The following is a 21,474-nucleotide window of genomic DNA, read 5'->3' on the forward strand; positions in this document are numbered from 1 at the left end:
CTTCCTGGACACCTTAGGGCTTCGTCATGGAGATTTGAAAGAAAGTGCACAAAAGTCATATGTGTTGTATCAAGATTTTGAATTTAACCATCTCTCAAAAAGGAAGAGAGCTTCACCTGCACATGTTTCTTTCAAAAACGGCCATTGCTTTTCAATTCTAGGGTTTCTCTCTTGCCTTGTTCACTTAGCCTTAATAGTAAAAATCAACGAAAACTACATAAAGATTCACAGATACCAAAAAGGACAGCTTCTGTTTCTGAAATCATCTTTCCATTTAGTAGAACACGAGCTCTATTCTTTGTATTTTGCCTAGGGAATTAGCAATGTCCTGGTTCAGATGGCAAGGTATCCGCGCGCAGGAGATTGGGGTTCGATCCCTGGGTCTGGAAGATGCCTCCCGTAGAAGGAAATGGCAACCCACTCCAGTATCCTCGCCTGGGAAATGCCACAGACAGAGGAGCCTGATGGGCCGCAGTCCATGGGTCGTATCAAAGTTGGGCTCAATCCAGCAACTACGAACAGAAGTAATTCCAAAGACCACACTCAAGTGTGTGTGTGTGTGTGTGTGTGTGTTTGTGTGTGTCTGTATCTCCTCTTGCCGTCTTGGAGTCTGTCTCGGAATCTTCATGTATTTCTGCCTCTGTATCTCCTGACAGCCAGCCGCCGGCGCGTTCGTCTGGCCCCGGCCTCTCCCAGGCGCTCTGGTTCTGGCTGAGGAGCTTGCGCAGGCCAGCTGTCTCCCTTGGCGTGGGTGCGTGCGAGTGTCTGTGTGTCTGTCTGTGTGCCTGCCTGTGGCTCGTCTGCTCTCTCAGGAAGGTCGAGGGCTTGGCGTGGGGGCAAAGGGGGGGCCTCGGTAGTGCGAAGGGGAGGGGCTGAGGCGCTCCGCTCGACCGCGCCTTCCTGGCTTCTGGTGGGTTTGGGCACCGGACAGGTGCCGCGCAAGTTGGGCGCTCAAGTTTCGCTGCGCCTAGGCCCGCAGGAGGTTCAGAGGCCCCTGGGCCGCGGGGGTTGGGAGGCGGCGGGCGCCGAAGACCCACACCTCCGGGGCCGCGCGGGCCTGAGCAGCGCATGGGATCGGGGGGAGGCCCCGCTCAGCGAGCGCGGCCGGGTCTGGAGTGGCCGCGGGTGGGAGGGCGCCGAGACCTCCACACCCCTCAGCCCAGCCCCTAGGCCCCGCGCGCACGCACGCACGCACTGCCCTCCCGGTCAATGGGGGGTTCTGGAAGCCCCTCGGGCCCCCGGGCCCGGCCAGGCGCTTGCTGCTCTGGTGTTGGCGGTGTTCGGGGGGGCGGGCCGGCGTCAGCAGGCTGGAGTCCGGTCGCGGGTCGTGCGGCTCAAGTACAGCACGCCCCGCGACGAGAGGTGTGGCCCGTTGGCCCGACCTGCAGGGCAGAGCGAAAGGGAGGCGAAGCGCAAGGCTCTTAGGGCGCCCCGAGCCAACCGCCACCGTCTCAGGCCCTATCAGCCTGAAGGCGCCCGATCTCGTCTGATCTCGGAAGCTAAGCAGGGTCGGGCCTGGTTAGGATCTTGGATGGGAGACCACCTGGGAATCCCGGGTGCTCGAGGCTTTTTGCCTACCAGAAGAGGTCCTTTAGCCCCCGCCGCGCGTCCCGATTCTTGGATCCGGGCCGCGGGGAGCGGGTGGCCGGGGCCCCGACTCGCGCTGCAGACCTGGGTTGCCTCCGCGCGGCCCGCGAGCCCCTCCGCATTCGCATTCGGCTTCCAGGACACCCGACGACCGGCAGTCCCGTCTCCATCTGGGGCTCCTTTGGCTTGCCTCAGGCAATCCCGGGGCTTGCACCGACTCAAGCCAGATCCCCAGCACCCCCCCCCACCCCCTGCCTCGCAGGCCATCGCGCATGCGCATGTGCGTGCGCACGCACAGATAGATGTGCCCAAACGGGGCATCTATCTTGTTCACTTATACCGTGGGTGGATCTATGCCTGGGAGTCGGACTGCTGAACCATAATCTACTTCCACTTTTAGTTCCTTCGGGAACCTCCATAATCTTTTCCATACCGGCTCTACCCACGCCCATTCCTACTCACCGTGGAGGAGAGTTCCCTTTGCTCCACATCTTCTCCAGCTGTGGTTATTGACAGACATCGCAGTGAGGCCCAATCGGACTCATGTGAAGTGGTCCCTCCTTGGAGTTTGGAGTTGAGCCTCTCCAATCATTAGTGATGTGGAGCAAGATGACCTTTTGGAAATGCAGATGCAATGCTGTCACCTCCCTGCTCCAACGGCTCTCGTATTTTCCCAGCATATTGAAGATACGACCACTTCCCTTCAGGCTTGCTCCTCACGTTCTTCTCTGATGTCTTTTGCCTGGAATGCCCTCTGCACTCTTTGGCTTCCATCCCATAGGGCATTTTTCGTTTCTTGAATGTCCTAAGTTTCCCTGGTCACATAGCCTTCCAAGATGCTATTTTCCCTGCCTGAAATTCTTCCTGCATCTCAACCCTGGTTTACCTAGGTTCAACCTATGGACCTCAACGAAATGGTGCCTCTGGAAAGCCTTCCCTGACACCCAGGTTTTGTGGTGAGGGAAGAGGCCCCTCTATAGGTTCTCAAAGGATCTGCCTGTGATGTATCATTAGAGTCGTCTCAGTGAAAGCAGGAACTCTGTGTCTTCTTCTCTCCGCCTTCTATTCCCTGAAACTTATTACATGCCTCCTAGCTCAGCGTAGGTGCTCAGTATTTACTTAGTGTGTGAAAGACAGAAAAGCTCTTGGAAGCCTCAAGGGGTCACTTGGCTCGGCACTTTTGATCTCTGTGTATATTTGGCGAGTCAATTCTTTCCTTTCCTGGGTTGATGTGTACACTATATTCGAGGCACAATCTAAGGCATGAAGACATATCCATGCATAGAGGTTCTTGCTTTCAAGGAACTCGTACAGCAGATTTCTACAAGTTAGGGCTTTTCAAATGCTCTAGAAGCATGTGAACGTTCAGTATGCTCCATTTTCATTTCAAAGAAAGATCGTTTGACTTCCATAGCAAAGGTGGAGACCTTCCAACGTTGAGTCCAAGACTTATACCTTGACCATTTCAGGCAAGTCTTGTGGTTCCTTCTGGAGGTGTGTGGCTCTTGCAGAAATGTGAAGATCTTCCATCGTCCTCAGACTTTGGTGTCATTTGCAATCATCCAGAAAGCTTCCAGGTCCAGGTTCCAGACCACCACCACACACAGTCAGTAGCCAACGGAGTGGATTCCAGGAATACGCATTGTTCACCGGCATTACCGTTGATATTGTTGCTGCACACTCAATGCAGTGGGCAGGGCCTGGATTGTCCACTGGGTCTCATGTGGAATGGAAAGAAGGGCTCCCCACCCCCCACAGACCCCCCACCCCCACTGTTGACAGCCTTGTGACGAGAAACGGTCCCCGAAACAAGAATCAGACAAAGCAGAGAAGCCCAGATGATAGTCCTTGAGATGAAGGAACTAAGCAGCTGGTTGAGATGGCACCAAGGGGAAAGGTTGCTCTTTTTGTCTGCCCCTCTACTCCTTTCTTCCTGGACACCTTAGGGCTTCGTCATGGAGATTTGAAAGAAAGTGCACAAAAGTCATATGTGTTGTATCAAGATTTTGAATTTAACCATCTCTCAAAAAGGAAGAGAGCTTCACCTGCACATGTTTCTTTCAAAAACGGCCATTGCTTTTCAATTCTAGGGTTTCTCTCTTGCCTTGTTCACTTAGCCTTAATAGTAAAAATCAACGAAAACTACATAAAGATTCACAGATACCAAAAAGGACAGCTTCTGTTTCTGAAATCATCTTTCCATTTAGTAGAACACGAGCTCTATTCTTTGTATTTTGCCTAGGGAATTAGCAATGTCCTGGTTCAGATGGCAAGGTATCCCCACCCAGGAGATTGGGGTTCGATCCCTGGGTCCGGAAGATGCCTCCCGTAGAAGGAAATGGCAACCCACTCCAGTATCCTCGCCTGGGAAATGCCACGGACAGAGGAGCCTGATGGGCCGCAGTCCATGGGTCGTATCAAAGTTGGGCTCAATCCAGCAACTACGAACAGAAGTAATTCCAAAGACCACACTCAAGTGTGTGTGTGTGTGTGTGTGTGTTTGTGTGTGTCTGTATCTCCTCTTGCCGTCTTGGAGTCTGTCTCGGAATCTTCATGTATTTCTGCCTCTGTATCTCCTGACAGCCAGCCGCCGGCGCGTTCGTCTGGCCCCGGCCTCTCCCAGGCGCTCTGGTTCTGGCTGAGGAGCTTGCGCAGGCCAGCTGTCTCCCTTGGCGTGGGTGCGTGCGAGTGTCTGTGTGTCTGTCTGTGTGCCTGCCTGTGGCTCGTCTGCTCTCTCAGGAAGGTCGAGGGCTTGGCGTGGGGGCAAAGGGGGGGCCTCGGTAGTGCGAAGGGGAGGGGCTGAGGCGCTCCGCTCGACCGCGCCTTCCTGGCTTCTGGTGGGTTTGGGCACCGGACAGGTGCCGCGCAAGTTGGGCGCTCAAGTTTCGCTGCGCCTAGGCCCGCAGGAGGTTCAGAGGCCCCTGGGCCGCGGGGGTTGGGAGGCGGCGGGCGCCGAAGACCCACACCTCCGGGGCCGCGCGGGCCTGAGCAGCGCATGGGATCGGGCGGAGGCCCCGCTCAGCGAGCGCGGCCGGGTCTGGAGTGGCCGCGGGTGGGAGGGCGCCGAGACCTCCACACCCCTCAGCCCAGCCCCTAGGCCCCGCGCGCACGCACGCACGCACGCCCTCCCGGTCAATGGGGGGTCCTGGAAGCCCCTCGGGCCCCCGGGCCCGGCCAGGCGCTTGCTGCTCTGGTGTTGGCGGTGTTCGGGGGGGCGGGCCGGCGTCAGCAGGCTGGAGTCCGGTCGCGGGTCGTGCGGCTCAAGTACAGCACGCCCCGCGACGAGAGGTGTGGCCCGTTGGCCCGACCTGCAGGGCAGAGCGAAAGGGAGGCGAAGCGCAAGGCTCTTAGGGCGCCCCGAGCCAACCGCCACCGTCTCAGGCCCTATCAGCCTGAAGGCGCCCGATCTCGTCTGATCTCGGAAGCTAAGCAGGGTCGGGCCTGGTTAGGATCTTGGATGGGAGACCACCTGGGAATCCCGGGTGCTCGAGGCTTTTTGCCTACCAGAAGAGGTCCTTTAGCCCCCGCCGCGCGTCCCGATTCTTGGATCCCCCCCGCAGCCCCAGCCCCTCCCGGGCCGCGGGGAGCGGGTGGCCGGGGCCCCGACTCGCGCTGCAGACCTGGGTTGCCTCCGCGCGGCCCGCGAGCCCCTCCGCATTCGCATTCGGCTTCCAGGACACCCGACGACCGGCAGTCCCGTCTCCATCTGGGGCTCCTTTGGCTTGCCTCAGGCAATCCCGGGGCTTGCACCGACTCAAGCCAGATCCCCAGCACCCGCCCCCCCCACCCCCTGCCCCGCAGGCCATCGCGCATGCGCATGTGCGCGCGCACGCACAGATAGATGTGCCCAAACGGGGCATCTATCTTGTTCAATTATACTGTGGGTGGATCTATGCCTGGGAGTCGGACTGCTGAACCATAATCTACTTCCACTTTTAGTTCCTTCGGGAACCTCCATAATCTTTTCCATACCGGCTCTACCCACGCCCATTCCTACTCACCGTGGAGGAGAGTTCCCTTTGCTCCACATCTTCTCCAGCTGTGGTTATTGACAGACATCGCAGTGAGGCCCAATCGGACTCATGTGAAGTGGTCCCTCCTTGGAGTTTGGAGTTGAGCCTCTCCAATCATTAGTGATGTGGAGCAAGATGACCTTTTGGAAATGCAGATGCAATGCTGTCACCTCCCTGCTCCAACGGCTCTCGTATTTTCCCAGCATATTGAAGATACGACCACTTCCCTTCAGGCTTGCTCCTCACGTTCTTCTCTGATGTCTTTTGCCTGGAATGCCCTCTGCACTCTTTGGCTTCCATCCCATAGGGCATTTTTCGTTTCTTGAATGTCCTAAGTTTCCCTGGTCACATAGCCTTCCAAGATGCTATTTTCCCTGCCTGAAATTCTTCCTGCATCTCAACCCTGGTTTACCTAGGTTCAACCTATGGACCTCAACGAAATGGTGCCTCTGGAAAGCCTTCCCTGACACCCAGGTTTTGTGGTGAGGGAAGAGGCCCCTCTATAGGTTCTCAAAGGATCTGCCTGTGATGTATCATTAGAGTCGTCTCAGTGAAAGCAGGAACTCTGTGTCTTCTTCTCTCCGCCTTCTATTCCCTGAAACTTATTACATGCCTCCTAGCTCAGCGTAGGTGCTCAGTATTTACTTAGTGTGTGAAAGACAGAAAAGCTCTTGGAAGCCTCAAGGGGTCACTTGGCTCGGCACTTTTGATCTCTGTGTATATTTGGCGAGTCAATTCTTTCCTTTCCTGGGTTGATGTGTACACTATATTCGAGGCACAATCTAAGGCATGAAGACATATCCATGCATAGAGGTTCTTGCTTTCAAGGAACTCGTACAGCAGATTTCTACAAGTTAGGGCTTTTCAAATGCTCTAGAAGCATGTGAACGTTCAGTATGCTCCATTTTCATTTCAAAGAAAGATCGTTTGACTTCCATAGCAAAGGTGGAGACCTTCCAACGTTGAGTCCAAGACTTATACCTTGACCATTTCAGGCAAGTCTTGTGGTTCCTTCTGGAGGTGTGTGGCTCTTGCAGAAATGTGAAGATCTTCCATCGTCCTCAGACTTTGGTGTCATTTGCAATCATCCAGAAAGCTTCCAGGTCCAGGTTCCAGACCACCACCACACACAGTCAGTAGCCAACGGAGTGGATTCCAGGAATACGCATTGTTCACCGGCATTACCGTTGATATTGTTGCTGCACACTCAATGCAGTGGGCAGGGCCTGGATTGTCCACTGGGTCTCATGTGGAATGGAAAGAAGGGCTCCCCACCCCCCACAGACCCCCCACCCCCACTGTTGACAGCCTTGTGACGAGAAACGGTCCCCGAAACAAGAATCAGACAAAGCAGAGAAGCCCAGATGATAGTCCTTGAGATGAAGGAACTAAGCAGCTGGTTGAGATGGCACCAAGGGGAAAGGTTGCTCTTTTTGTCTGCCCCTCTACTCCTTTCTTCCTGGACACCTTAGGGCTTCGTCATGGAGATTTGAAAGAAAGTGCACAAAAGTCATATGTGTTGTATCAAGATTTTGAATTTAACCATCTCTCAAAAAGGAAGAGAGCTTCACCTGCACATGTTTCTTTCAAAAACGGCCATTGCTTTTCAATTCTAGGGTTTCTCTCTTGCCTTGTTCACTTAGCCTTAATAGTAAAAATCAACGAAAACTACATAAAGATTCACAGATACCAAAAAGGACAGCTTCTGTTTCTGAAATCATCTTTCCATTTAGTAGAACACGAGCTCTATTCTTTGTATTTTGCCTAGGGAATTAGCAATGTCCTGGTTCAGATGGCAAGGTATCCGCGCGCAGGAGATTGGGGTTCGATCCCTGGGTCTGGAAGATGCCTCCCGTAGAAGGAAATGGCAACCCACTCCAGTATCCTCGCCTGGGAAATGCCACAGACAGAGGAGCCTGATGGGCCGCAGTCCATGGGTCGTATCAAAGTTGGGCTCAATCCAGCAACTACGAACAGAAGTAATTCCAAAGACCACACTCAAGTGTGTGTGTGTGTGTGTGTGTGTGTTTGTGTGTGTCTGTATCTCCTCTTGCCGTCTTGGAGTCTGTCTCGGAATCTTCATGTATTTCTGCCTCTGTATCTCCTGACAGCCAGCCGCCGGCGCGTTCGTCTGGCCCCGGCCTCTCCCAGGCGCTCTGGTTCTGGCTGAGGAGCTTGCGCAGGCCAGCTGTCTCCCTTGGCGTGGGTGCGTGCGAGTGTCTGTGTGTCTGTCTGTGTGCCTGCCTGTGGCTCGTCTGCTCTCTCAGGAAGGTCGAGGGCTTGGCGTGGGGGCAAAGGGGGGGCCTCGGTAGTGCGAAGGGGAGGGGCTGAGGCGCTCCGCTCGACCGCGCCTTCCTGGCTTCTGGTGGGTTTGGGCACCGGACAGGTGCCGCGCAAGTTGGGCGCTCAAGTTTCGCTGCGCCTAGGCCCGCAGGAGGTTCAGAGGCCCCTGGGCCGCGGGGGTTGGGAGGCGGCGGGCGCCGAAGACCCACACCTCCGGGGCCGCGCGGGCCTGAGCAGCGCATGGGATCGGGGGGAGGCCCCGCTCAGCGAGCGCGGCCGGGTCTGGAGTGGCCGCGGGTGGGAGGGCGCCGAGACCTCCACACCCCTCAGCCCAGCCCCTAGGCCCCGCGCGCACGCACGCACGCATGCCCTCCCGGTCAATGGGGGGTTCTGGAAGCCCCTCGGGCCCCCGGGCCCGGCCAGGCGCTTGCTGCTCTGGTGTTGGCGGTGTTCGGGGGGGCGGGCCGGCGTCAGCAGGCTGGAGTCCGGTCGCGGGTCGTGCGGCTCAAGTACAGCACGCCCCGCGACGAGAGGTGTGGCCCGTTGGCCCGACCTGCAGGGCAGAGCGAAAGGGAGGCGAAGCGCAAGGCTCTTAGGGCGCCCCGAGCCAACCGCCACCGTCTCAGGCCCTATCAGCCTGAAGGCGCCCGATCTCGTCTGATCTCGGAAGCTAAGCAGGGTCGGGCCTGGTTAGGATCTTGGATGGGAGACCACCTGGGAATCCCGGGTGCTCGAGGCTTTTTGCCTACCAGAAGAGGTCCTTTAGCCCCCGCCGCGCGTCCCGATTCTTGGATCCGGGCCGCGGGGAGCGGGTGGCCGGGGCCCCGACTCGCGCTGCAGACCTGGGTTGCCTCCGCGCGGCCCGCGAGCCCCTCCGCATTCGCATTCGGCTTCCAGGACACCCGACGACCGGCAGTCCCGTCTCCATCTGGGGCTCCTTTGGCTTGCCTCAGGCAATCCCGGGGCTTGCACCGACTCAAGCCAGATCCCCAGCACCCCCCCCCACCCCCTGCCTCGCAGGCCATCGCGCATGCGCATGTGCGTGCGCACGCACAGATAGATGTGCCCAAACGGGGCATCTATCTTGTTCACTTATACCGTGGGTGGATCTATGCCTGGGAGTCGGACTGCTGAACCATAATCTACTTCCACTTTTAGTTCCTTCGGGAACCTCCATAATCTTTTCCATACCGGCTCTACCCACGCCCATTCCTACTCACCGTGGAGGAGAGTTCCCTTTGCTCCACATCTTCTCCAGCTGTGGTTATTGACAGACATCGCAGTGAGGCCCAATCGGACTCATGTGAAGTGGTCCCTCCTTGGAGTTTGGAGTTGAGCCTCTCCAATCATTAGTGATGTGGAGCAAGATGACCTTTTGGAAATGCAGATGCAATGCTGTCACCTCCCTGCTCCAACGGCTCTCGTATTTTCCCAGCATATTGAAGATACGACCACTTCCCTTCAGGCTTGCTCCTCACGTTCTTCTCTGATGTCTTTTGCCTGGAATGCCCTCTGCACTCTTTGGCTTCCATCCCATAGGGCATTTTTCGTTTCTTGAATGTCCTAAGTTTCCCTGGTCACATAGCCTTCCAAGATGCTATTTTCCCTGCCTGAAATTCTTCCTGCATCTCAACCCTGGTTTACCTAGGTTCAACCTATGGACCTCAACGAAATGGTGCCTCTGGAAAGCCTTCCCTGACACCCAGGTTTTGTGGTGAGGGAAGAGGCCCCTCTATAGGTTCTCAAAGGATCTGCCTGTGATGTATCATTAGAGTCGTCTCAGTGAAAGCAGGAACTCTGTGTCTTCTTCTCTCCGCCTTCTATTCCCTGAAACTTATTACATGCCTCCTAGCTCAGCGTAGGTGCTCAGTATTTACTTAGTGTGTGAAAGACAGAAAAGCTCTTGGAAGCCTCAAGGGGTCACTTGGCTCGGCACTTTTGATCTCTGTGTATATTTGGCGAGTCAATTCTTTCCTTTCCTGGGTTGATGTGTACACTATATTCGAGGCACAATCTAAGGCATGAAGACATATCCATGCATAGAGGTTCTTGCTTTCAAGGAACTCGTACAGCAGATTTCTACAAGTTAGGGCTTTTCAAATGCTCTAGAAGCATGTGAACGTTCAGTATGCTCCATTTTCATTTCAAAGAAAGATCGTTTGACTTCCATAGCAAAGGTGGAGACCTTCCAACGTTGAGTCCAAGACTTATACCTTGACCATTTCAGGCAAGTCTTGTGGTTCCTTCTGGAGGTGTGTGGCTCTTGCAGAAATGTGAAGATCTTCCATCGTCCTCAGACTTTGGTGTCATTTGCAATCATCCAGAAAGCTTCCAGGTCCAGGTTCCAGACCACCACCACACACAGTCAGTAGCCAACGGAGTGGATTCCAGGAATACGCATTGTTCACCGGCATTACCGTTGATATTGTTGCTGCACACTCAATGCAGTGGGCAGGGCCTGGATTGTCCACTGGGTCTCATGTGGAATGGAAAGAAGGGCTCCCCACCCCCCACAGACCCCCCACCCCCACTGTTGACAGCCTTGTGACGAGAAACGGTCCCCGAAACAAGAATCAGACAAAGCAGAGAAGCCCAGATGATAGTCCTTGAGATGAAGGAACTAAGCAGCTGGTTGAGATGGCACCAAGGGGAAAGGTTGCTCTTTTTGTCTGCCCCTCTACTCCTTTCTTCCTGGACACCTTAGGGCTTCGTCATGGAGATTTGAAAGAAAGTGCACAAAAGTCATATGTGTTGTATCAAGATTTTGAATTTAACCATCTCTCAAAAAGGAAGAGAGCTTCACCTGCACATGTTTCTTTCAAAAACGGCCATTGCTTTTCAATTCTAGGGTTTCTCTCTTGCCTTGTTCACTTAGCCTTAATAGTAAAAATCAACGAAAACTACATAAAGATTCACAGATACCAAAAAGGACAGCTTCTGTTTCTGAAATCATCTTTCCATTTAGTAGAACACGAGCTCTATTCTTTGTATTTTGCCTAGGGAATTAGCAATGTCCTGGTTCAGATGGCAAGGTATCCCCACCCAGGAGATTGGGGTTCGATCCCTGGGTCCGGAAGATGCCTCCCGTAGAAGGAAATGGCAACCCACTCCAGTATCCTCGCCTGGGAAATGCCACGGACAGAGGAGCCTGATGGGCCGCAGTCCATGGGTCGTATCAAAGTTGGGCTCAATCCAGCAACTACGAACAGAAGTAATTCCAAAGACCACACTCAAGTGTGTGTGTGTGTGTGTGTGTGTTTGTGTGTGTCTGTATCTCCTCTTGCCGTCTTGGAGTCTGTCTCGGAATCTTCATGTATTTCTGCCTCTGTATCTCCTGACAGCCAGCCGCCGGCGCGTTCGTCTGGCCCCGGCCTCTCCCAGGCGCTCTGGTTCTGGCTGAGGAGCTTGCGCAGGCCAGCTGTCTCCCTTGGCGTGGGTGCGTGCGAGTGTCTGTGTGTCTGTCTGTGTGCCTGCCTGTGGCTCGTCTGCTCTCTCAGGAAGGTCGAGGGCTTGGCGTGGGGGCAAAGGGGGGGCCTCGGTAGTGCGAAGGGGAGGGGCTGAGGCGCTCCGCTCGACCGCGCCTTCCTGGCTTCTGGTGGGTTTGGGCACCGGACAGGTGCCGCGCAAGTTGGGCGCTCAAGTTTCGCTGCGCCTAGGCCCGCAGGAGGTTCAGAGGCCCCTGGGCCGCGGGGGTTGGGAGGCGGCGGGCGCCGAAGACCCACACCTCCGGGGCCGCGCGGGCCTGAGCAGCGCATGGGATCGGGCGGAGGCCCCGCTCAGCGAGCGCGGCCGGGTCTGGAGTGGCCGCGGGTGGGAGGGCGCCGAGACCTCCACACCCCTCAGCCCAGCCCCTAGGCCCCGCGCGCACGCACGCACGCACGCCCTCCCGGTCAATGGGGGGTCCTGGAAGCCCCTCGGGCCCCCGGGCCCGGCCAGGCGCTTGCTGCTCTGGTGTTGGCGGTGTTCGGGGGGGCGGGCCGGCGTCAGCAGGCTGGAGTCCGGTCGCGGGTCGTGCGGCTCAAGTACAGCACGCCCCGCGACGAGAGGTGTGGCCCGTTGGCCCGACCTGCAGGGCAGAGCGAAAGGGAGGCGAAGCGCAAGGCTCTTAGGGCGCCCCGAGCCAACCGCCACCGTCTCAGGCCCTATCAGCCTGAAGGCGCCCGATCTCGTCTGATCTCGGAAGCTAAGCAGGGTCGGGCCTGGTTAGGATCTTGGATGGGAGACCACCTGGGAATCCCGGGTGCTCGAGGCTTTTTGCCTACCAGAAGAGGTCCTTTAGCCCCCGCCGCGCGTCCCGATTCTTGGATCCCCCCCGCAGCCCCAGCCCCTCCCGGGCCGCGGGGAGCGGGTGGCCGGGGCCCCGACTCGCGCTGCAGACCTGGGTTGCCTCCGCGCGGCCCGCGAGCCCCTCCGCATTCGCATTCGGCTTCCAGGACACCCGACGACCGGCAGTCCCGTCTCCATCTGGGGCTCCTTTGGCTTGCCTCAGGCAATCCCGGGGCTTGCACCGACTCAAGCCAGATCCCCAGCACCCCCCCCCCACCCCCTGCCTCGCAGGCCATCGCGCATGCGCATGTGCGCGCGCACGCACAGATAGATGTGCCCAAACGGGGCATCTATCTTGTTCAATTATACTGTGGGTGGATCTATGCCTGGGAGTCGGACTGCTGAACCATAATCTACTTCCACTTTTAGTTCCTTCGGGAACCTCCATAATCTTTTCCATACCGGCTCTACCCACGCCCATTCCTACTCACCGTGGAGGAGAGTTCCCTTTGCTCCACATCTTCTCCAGCTTTGGTTATTGACAGACATCGCAGTGAGGCCCAATCGGACTCATGTGAAGTGGTCCCTCCTTGGAGTTTGGAGTTGAGCCTCTCCAATCATTAGTGATGTGGAGCAAGATGACCTTTTGGAAATGCAGATGCAATGCTGTCACCTCCCTGCTCCAACGGCTCTCGTATTTTCCCAGCATATTGAAGATACGACCACTTCCCTTCAGGCTTGCTCCTCACGTTCTTCTCTGATGTCTTTTGCCTGGAATGCCCTCTGCACTCTTTGGCTTCCATCCCATAGGGCATTTTTCGTTTCTTGAATGTCCTAAGTTTCCCTGGTCACATAGCCTTCCAAGATGCTATTTTCCCTGCCTGAAATTCTTCCTGCATCTCAACCCTGGTTTACCTAGGTTCAACCTATGGACCTCAACGAAATGGTGCCTCTGGAAAGCCTTCCCTGACACCCAGGTTTTGTGGTGAGGGAAGAGGCCCCTCTATAGGTTCTCAAAGGATCTGCCTGTGATGTATCATTAGAGTCGTCTCAGTGAAAGCAGGAACTCTGTGTCTTCTTCTCTCCGCCTTCTATTCCCTGAAACTTATTACATGCCTCCTAGCTCATCGTAGGTGCTCAGTATTTACTTAGTGTGTGAAAGACAGAAAAGCTCTTGGAAGCCTCAAGGGGTCACTTGGCTCGGCACTTTTGATCTCTGTGTATATTTGGCGAGTCAATTCTTTCCTTTCCTGGGTTGATGTGTACACTATATTCGAGGCACAATCTAAGGCATGAAGACATATCCATGCATAGAGGTTCTTGCTTTCAAGGAACTCGTACAGCAGATTTCTACAAGTTAGGGCTTTTCAAATGCTCTAGAAGCATGTGAACGTTCAGTATGCTCCATTTTCATTTCAAAGAAAGATCGTTTGACTTCCATAGCAAAGGTGGAGACCTTCCAACGTTGAGTCCAAGACTTATACCTTGACCATTTCAGGCAAGTCTTGTGGTTCCTTCTGGAGGTGTGTGGCTCTTGCAGAAATGTGAAGATCTTCCATCGTCCTCAGACTTTGGTGTCATTTGCAATCATCCAGAAAGCTTCCAGGTCCAGGTTCCAGACCACCACCGCACACAGTCAGTAGCCAACGGAGTGGATTCCAGGAATACGTGTTGTTCACCCGCATTACCGTTGATATTGTTGCTGCACACTCAATGCAGTGGGCAGGGCCTGGATTGTCCACTGGGTCTCATGTGGAATGGAAAGAAGGGCTTCCCCCCCCCACAGATCCCCCACCCCCACTGTTGACAGCCTTGTGACGAGAAACGGTCCCCGAAACAAGAATCAGACAAAGCAGAAAAGCCCAGATGATAGTCCTTGAGATGAAGGAACTAAGCAGCTGGTTGAGATGGCACCAAGGGGAAAGGTTGCTCTTTTTGTCTGCCCCTCTACTCCTTTCTTCCTGGACACCTTAGGGCTTCGTCATGGAGATTTGAAAGAAAGTGCACAAAAGTCATATGTGTTGAATCAAGATTTTGAATTTAACCATCTCTCAAAAAGGAAGAGAGCTTCACCTGCACATGTTTCTTTCAAAAACGTCCATTGCTTTTCAATTCTAGGGTTTCTCTCTTGCCTTGTTCACTTAGCCTTAATAGTAAAAATCAACGAAAACTACATAAAGATTCACAGATACCAAAAAGGACAGCTTCTGTTTCTGAAATCATCTTTCCATTTAGTAGAACACGAGCTCTATTCTTTGTATTTTGCCTAGGGAATTAGCAATGTCCTGGTTCAGATGGCAAGGTATCCGCGCGCAGGAGATTGGGGTTCGATCCCTGGGTCCGGAAGATGCCTCCCGTAGAAGGAAATGGCAACCCACTCCAGTATCCTCGCCTGGGAAATGCCACGGACAGAGGAGCCTGATGGGCCGCAGTCCATGGGTCGTATCAAAGTTGGGCTCAACCCAGCAACTACGAACAGAAGTATTTCCAAAGACCACACTCAAGTGTATGTGTGTGTGTGTGTGTGTGTGTGTGTGTGTGTGTGTCTGTATCTCCTCTTGCCGTCTTGGAGTCTGTCTCGGAATCTTCATGTATTTCTGCCTCTGTATCTCCTGACAGCCAGCCGCCGGCCCGTTCGTCTGGCCCCGGCCTCTCCCAGGCGCTCTGGCTCTGGCTGAGGAGCTTGCGCAGGCCAGCTGTCTCCCTTGGCGTGGGTGCGTGCGAGTGTCTGTGTGTCTGTCTGTGTGCCTGCCTGTGGCTCGTCTGCTCTCTCAGGAAGGTCGAGGGCTTGGCGTGGGGGCAAAGGGGGGGCCTCGGTAGTGCGAAGGGGAGGGGCTGAGGCGCTCCGCTCGACCGCGCCTTCCTGGCTTCTGGTGGGTTTGGGCACCGGACAGGTGCCGCGCAAGTTGGGCGCTCAAGTTTCGCTGCGCCTAGGCCCGCAGGAGGTTCAGAGGCCCCTGGGCCGCGGGGGTTGGGAGGCGGCGGGCGCCGAAGACCCACACCTCCGGGGCCGCGCGGGCCTGAGCAGCGCATGGGATCGGGGGGAGGCCCCGCTCAGCGAGCGCGGCCGGGTCTGGAGTGGCCGCGGGTGGGAGGGCACCGAGACCTCCACACCCCTCAGCCCAGCCCCTAGGCCCCGCGCGCACGCACGCACGCACGCCCTCCCGGTCAATGGGGGGTCCTGGATGCCCCTCGGGCCCCCGGGCCCGGCCAGGCGCTTGCTGCTCTGGTGTTGGCGGTGTTCGGGGGTGCGGGCCGGCGTCAGCAGGCTGGAGTCCGGTCTCGGGTCGTGCGGCTCAAGTACAGCACGCCCCGGGACGAGAGGTGCGGCCCGTTGGCCCGACCTGCAGGGCAGAGCGAAAGGGAGGCGAAGCGCAAGGCTCTTAGGGCGCCCCGAGCCAACCGCCACCGTCTCAGGCCCTATCAGCCTGAAGGCGCCCGATGTCGTCTGATCTCGGAAGCTAAGCAGGGTCGGGCCTGGTTAGGATCTTGGATGGGAGACCACCTGGGAATCCCGGGTGCTCGAGGCTTTTTGCCTACCAGAAGAGGTCCTTTAGCCCCCGCCGCGCGTCCCGATTCTTGGATCCCCCCCACAGCCCCAGCCCCTCCCGGGCCGCGGGGAGCAGCTGGCCGGGGCCCCGACTCCCGCTGCAGACCTGGGTTGCCTCCACGCGGCCCGCGAGCCCCTCCGCATTCGCGTTCGGCTTCCAGGACACCCGACGACCGGCAGTCCCGTCTCCATCTGGGGCTCCTTTGGCTTGCCTCAGGCAATCCCGGGGCTTGCACCGACTCAAGCCAGATCCCCAGCACCCACCCCGCCCCTGCCTCGCAGGCCATCGCGCATGCCCATGTGCGCGCGCACGCACAGATAGATGTGCCCAAACGGGGCATCTATCTTGTTCAATTATACTGTGGGTGGATCTATGCCCGGGAGTCGGACTGCTGAACCATACGCTACTTCCACTTTTAGTTCCTTCGGGAACCTCCATAATCTTTTCCATACCGGCTCTACCCACGCCCATTCCTACTCACCGTGGAGGAGAGTTCCCTTTGCTCCACATCTTCTCCAGCTGTGGTTATTGACAGACATCGCAGTGAGGCCCAATCGGACTCATGTGAAGTGGTTCCTCCTTGGAGTTTGGAGTTGAGCCTCTCCAATCATTAGTGATGTGGAGCAAGATGACCTTTTGGAAATGCAGATGCAATGCTGTCACCTCCCTGCTCCAACGGCTCTCGTATTTTCCCAGCATATTGAAGATACGACCACTTCCCTTCAGGCTTGCTCCTCACGTTCTTCTCTGATGTCTTTTGCCTGGAATGCCCTCTGCACTCTTTGGCTTCCATCCCATAGGGCATTTTTCGTTTCTTGAATGTCCTAAGTTTCCCTGGTCACATAGCCTTCCAAGATGCTATTTTCCCTGCCTGAAATTCTTCCTGCATCTCAACCCTGGTTTACCTAGGTTCAACCTATGGACCTCAACGAAATGGTGCCTCTGGAAAGCCTTCCCTGACACCCAGGTTTTGTGGTGAGGGAAGAGGCCCCTCTATAGGTTCTCAAAGGATCTGCCTGTCATGTATCATTAGAGTCGTCTCAGTGAAAGCAGGAACTCTGTGTCTTCTTCTCTCCGCCTTCTATTCCCTGAAACTTATTACATGCCTCCTAGCTCATCGTAGGTGCTCAGTATTTACTTAGTGTGTGAAAGACAGAAAAGCTCTTGGAAGCCTCAAGGGGTCACTTGGCTCGGCACTTTTGATCTCTGTGTCTATTTGGCGAGTCAATTCTTTCCTTTCCTGGGTTGATGTGTACACTATATTCGAGGCACAATCTAAGGCATGAAGACATATCCATGCATAGAGGTTCTTGCTTTCAAAAAACTCGTACAGCAGATTTCTACAAGTTAGGGCTTTTCAAATGCTCTAGAAGCATGTGAACGTTCAGTATGCTCCATTTTCATTGCAAAGAAAGATCGTTTGACTTCCATAGCAAAGGTGGAGACCTTCCAACGTTGAGTCCAAGACTTATACCTTGACCATTTCAGGCAAGTCTTGTGGTTCCTTCTGGAGGTGTGTGGCTCTTGCAGAAATGTGAAGATCTTCTGTTGGGGGCCAGAGTGAGGTACTCCGTCCATGGCAAAGGTCATGAGGAAGGAGGCTCGACATACGCAAAGGCGGGATCGAGCCTCAGGAGTCCCCCTGGAAATCCTCGAGCATCTACCCCCATAACCAGAGCCTGCCTACTTTACTACTTTGTGCTCACCTACACCTCTGACTTTACGGGGGGCTGTCCCCCACCACCTCTTTTGGAGAAGGAGTTAACTTAGAGCTCCAGTTTATAATAATTCCTGGGCGTGATAAGAGTGTTTTAACCTACAAACTCCTCTGAAGGTTCTCTGGCCTGCCTGACAGGCTTGTCCGGCCACATGTGATCGCTCACAGCCTCCCAACCGTGAGAGGCACAAGATGCTTTAAACCTTCTAAAAACAGGTTCCTTAGAAAAGTTAGAAAACTATTAGTATAAGTATAATGGGCTAATTAGAAATTGTGTTGGTGAAGGGTTTTTCATTTGTTGAGCCAATGTTTGTTGCTAAGTCTCCATATCCCCTGCCCTTACACACATTAATGAATATATAGAATTAACCTTTGATATTAATCACGTTAGACCTTAGGCTAAGTAAATTCTTTCCTTAACTAAAACCCACTACACCCTCACCCTGTAGGAATGTAACTTTATTTGGGTGGCGTCTGTTTTGAGAATAATCAGCCCTGGAGAAATAAGTGTCCTGATTGACTGACCGCTGTCACAAGGAGAGGGTCGTAAATTGTCAGCAGGGCCCCCTGGCCAGAAGATGATGTAACACCCCTAAGACCTCTGTATACATTTGTGTGAAGCACCTGACTTTAATGAAAGTCAGGACTGCTGTCCCCATGTGACTTTTGCATAACATCTCAGTGTATAAAAGTAGACCATGGAAAATAAAGAATTGGGATCAGTTTCTCAAAATACTGGTCTCCCCATGTCGCTCTCTCTCTCACTCTGGTTGAGTCTCCATCTGGAGCGCGGAACCCACCATGCTTACTAATTATGCCTGGGCTTCTAAGATCCGACCGGGGAGGCCTCAGTGTCTCCTCTCCTTCGGGAGAACGGAAGGATGCCTGCGGCCTACGTAAGTGGTGCAAACTTCTTGTCTTGAAGTTTTATTGGTCTCCCGCGTAAACCAAGCCACTCAGCCTCTTTTCTCCACTGAATTTTCCTACTGAGCTATCCTCATCCTATTACTCTTTATATCTTTGATAAAATATTTAAATAAATAAATAGGTCGCCGACACCGTCCCCGCTTCGAATACCCTGGATCAGCCGGGGCAGGACCCCGGCAATCTTCCATCGTCCTCAGACTTTGGTGTCATTTGCAATCATCCAGAAAGCTTCCAGGTCCAGGTTCCAGACCACCACCACACACAGTCAGTAGTCAACGGAGTGGATTCCAGGAATACGCATTGTTCACCGGCATTACCGTTGATATTGTTGCTGCACACTCAATGCAGTGGGCAGGGCCTGGATTGTCCACTGGGTCTCATGTGGAATGGAAAGAAGGGCTCCCCACCCCCCACAGACCCCCCACCCCCACTGTTGACAGCCTTGTGACGAGAAACGGTCCCCGAAACAAGAATCAGACAAAGCAGAGAAGCCCAGATGATAGTCCTTGAGATGAAGGAACTAAGCAGCTGGTTGAGATGGCACCAAGGGGAAAGGTTGCTCTTTTTGTCTGCCCCTCTACTCCTTTCTTCCTGGACACCTTAGGGCTTCGTCATGGAGATTTGAAAGAAAGTGCACAAAAGTCATATGTGTTGTATCAAGATTTTGAATTTAACCATCTCTCAAAAAGGAAGAGAGCTTCACCTGCACATGTTTCTTTCAAAAACGTCCATTGCTTTTCAATTCTAGGGTTTCTCTCTTGCCTTGTTCACTTAGCCTTAATAGTAAAAATCAACGAAAACTACATAAAGATTCACAGATACCAAAAAGGACAGCTTCTGTTTCTGAAATCATCTTTCCATTTAGTAGAACACGAGCTCTATTCTTTGTATTTTGCCTAGGGAATTAGCAATGTCCTGGTTCAGATGGCAAGGTATCCCCACCCAGGAGATTGGGGTTCGATCCCTGGGTCCGGAAGATGCCTCCCGTAGAAGGAAATGGCAACCCACTCCAGTATCCTCGCCTGGGAAATGCCACGGACAGAGGAGCCTGATGGGCCGCAGTCCATGGGTCGTATCAAAGTTGGGCTCAACCCAGCAACTACGAACAGAAGTAATTCCAAAGACCACACTCAAGTGTGTGTGTGTGTGTGTGTGTGTGTGTGTGTCTGTATCTCCTCTTGCCGTCTTGGAGTCTGTCTCGGAATCTTCATGTATTTCTGCCTCTGTATCTCCTGACAGCCAGCCGCCGGCGCGTTCGTCTGGCCCCGGCCTCTCCCAGGCGCTCTGGTTCTGGCTGAGGAGCTTGCGCAGGCCAGCTGTCTCCCTTGGCGTGGGTGCGTGCGAGTGTCTGTGTGTCTGTCTGTGTGCCTGCCTGTGGCTCGTCTGCTCTCTCAGGAAGGTCGAGGGCTTGGCGTGGGGGCAAAGGGGGGGCCTCGGTAGTGCGAAGGGGAGGGGCTGAGGCGCTCCGCTCGACCGCGCCTTCCTGGCTTCTGGTGGGTTTGGGCACCGGACAGGTGCCGCGCAAGTTGGGCGCTCAAGTTTCGCTGCGCCTAGGCCCGCAGGAGGTTCAGAGGCCCCTGGGCCGCGGGGGTTGGGAGGCGGCGGGCGCCGAAGACCCACACCTCCGGGGCCGCGCGGGCCTGAGCAGCGCATGGGATCGGGGGGAGGCCCCGCTCAGCGAGCGCGGCCGGGTCTGGAGTGGCCGCGGGTGGGAGGGCGCGGATACCTCCGCACCCCTCATCTCAGTCCCCAGGCCCCAGGCGCACGCGTATCCTGCCAGTTACTTCCTAGCACCAAACTGATTTTTCCTCAACATTGTTCAGTGCCTGTCATGGAGGGAAAGAGGGAGAGTTACTGAAAAAATATTCAAAGTCTCTTATAGGAAAATATTTTGAAATATTATATTTTAGAAGTATAGACTAGTAAATTTTTTTTAAAGTATTCATCCTATTATGTACAGGCTGTAAAATGCTATCAAGGGGCACTCTTGGATAAATACTTTAAAATATACGAGTCATTTTGGCCTGTGTGAAACAGACTAAATAGCCTAAGCCATGAGTTCCGTTTTAGTCTTAACTCAGATCAACTCGTGGTGGTGGTGGTGGTGGTGGTGGTCATTCGTTAAGTGGTGTCGGACTCCTTGTGACCCATGAACTCCAGCACGCCAGCCTTCCCTGTCCTTCACTATCAAAGAGCCCTGTCTTTTTCACTATCAAAGAGCCCTGTCTTTTTCGGCTACTGTTGTAAATCCCGTAGACTAGCTGATAAACAACAGAAAGTTGTTTCTTGTAGTCCTGGAGGCTGGGGAGTCCCAAGATCATCAGCAGGTGCCACGTCTGGTGAGTCATGTTTCCTGGTTCCTAGACTGCCTGCTGCTTCTCCCTGTCCTCGCAGCACGGGAGCCCATTCCTTCCTGGCCTGACCCCTCCCAGAGTGCCTGCCTCCTAGGATCATCACCACATGCGGGGTGAAGTTTGAGGGCCCATAAACTGTCAGCCCATTGCAGTCCCTAAGTATACTCTGCATTATTTCAGTCTTTTGAAATAATTCGAGCTTTCCTAATAGCCCAATACATGTTCTTTTTGTTATATGTTCGTTGGGCTCTTGAAAATAATATGTATCAGTGGGAATGCAGTGTTCCGTGTGTATCAGTTACATCAGGTATGTCACTCATGTAATTCAGCTTCCAGTAGCCACGTTGAGTAAAAGCAGAAGTAGGTGAAATTACCTGTAATATATTTTATTTTAACACACCCCAAATATTATCATTTCAGTGTGTAATCAACATGATAAAACCTAATGCAATAGTTCACGTTCTTTTTTTCATGCTAAGTCTTTAAAATCCAGCATGTGTTTCAGGCTTGCAGTGCATCTCATTGTAGAGCCAGCCACATTTCAGGTACTTCATGGTTGCTGGTGACTATGTACCAGGGAGCCCAGTTCCAGGAGAGATGTGTCTTTAACGTCTCCCACTGGGATTATGAACTCGGCTGTTACTCCTTTTCTATTTCTGTCAGTTTTTATGTATTGATATTTTGAGGTTATGTTATTAGGTACATTCAAGTTTAGAATCCTCATCTTCTTGCTAGACTGAACTTGTATCAGTATGAGATGTTCTTTTTTTATTGCT

The 21,474-nt window shown here is 54.3% G+C and overlaps 4 pseudogenes; all 4 read left to right on the forward strand.

The window, feature by feature from the left end:
- The first annotated feature begins 1,448 nt into the window (after positions 1-1,448).
- LOC113889010 lies at positions 1,449-1,568 on the forward strand (annotated as a pseudogene).
- Positions 1,569-4,961: 3,393 nt separating this feature from the next.
- LOC113889011 lies at positions 4,962-5,081 on the forward strand (annotated as a pseudogene).
- Positions 5,082-8,502: 3,421 nt separating this feature from the next.
- LOC113889012 lies at positions 8,503-8,622 on the forward strand (annotated as a pseudogene).
- A 3,393-nt stretch (positions 8,623-12,015) lies between these two features.
- Positions 12,016-12,135, forward strand: LOC113889013 (annotated as a pseudogene).
- The last annotated feature ends 9,339 nt before the right edge of the window (positions 12,136-21,474 follow it).

This window comes from Bos indicus x Bos taurus, unplaced genomic scaffold, assembly GCF_003369695.1.
Source record: "Bos indicus x Bos taurus breed Angus x Brahman F1 hybrid unplaced genomic scaffold, Bos_hybrid_MaternalHap_v2.0 tig00003409_arrow_arrow_obj, whole genome shotgun sequence".
NCBI classification, from domain to species: Eukaryota; Metazoa; Chordata; class Mammalia; order Artiodactyla; family Bovidae; genus Bos; species Bos indicus x Bos taurus.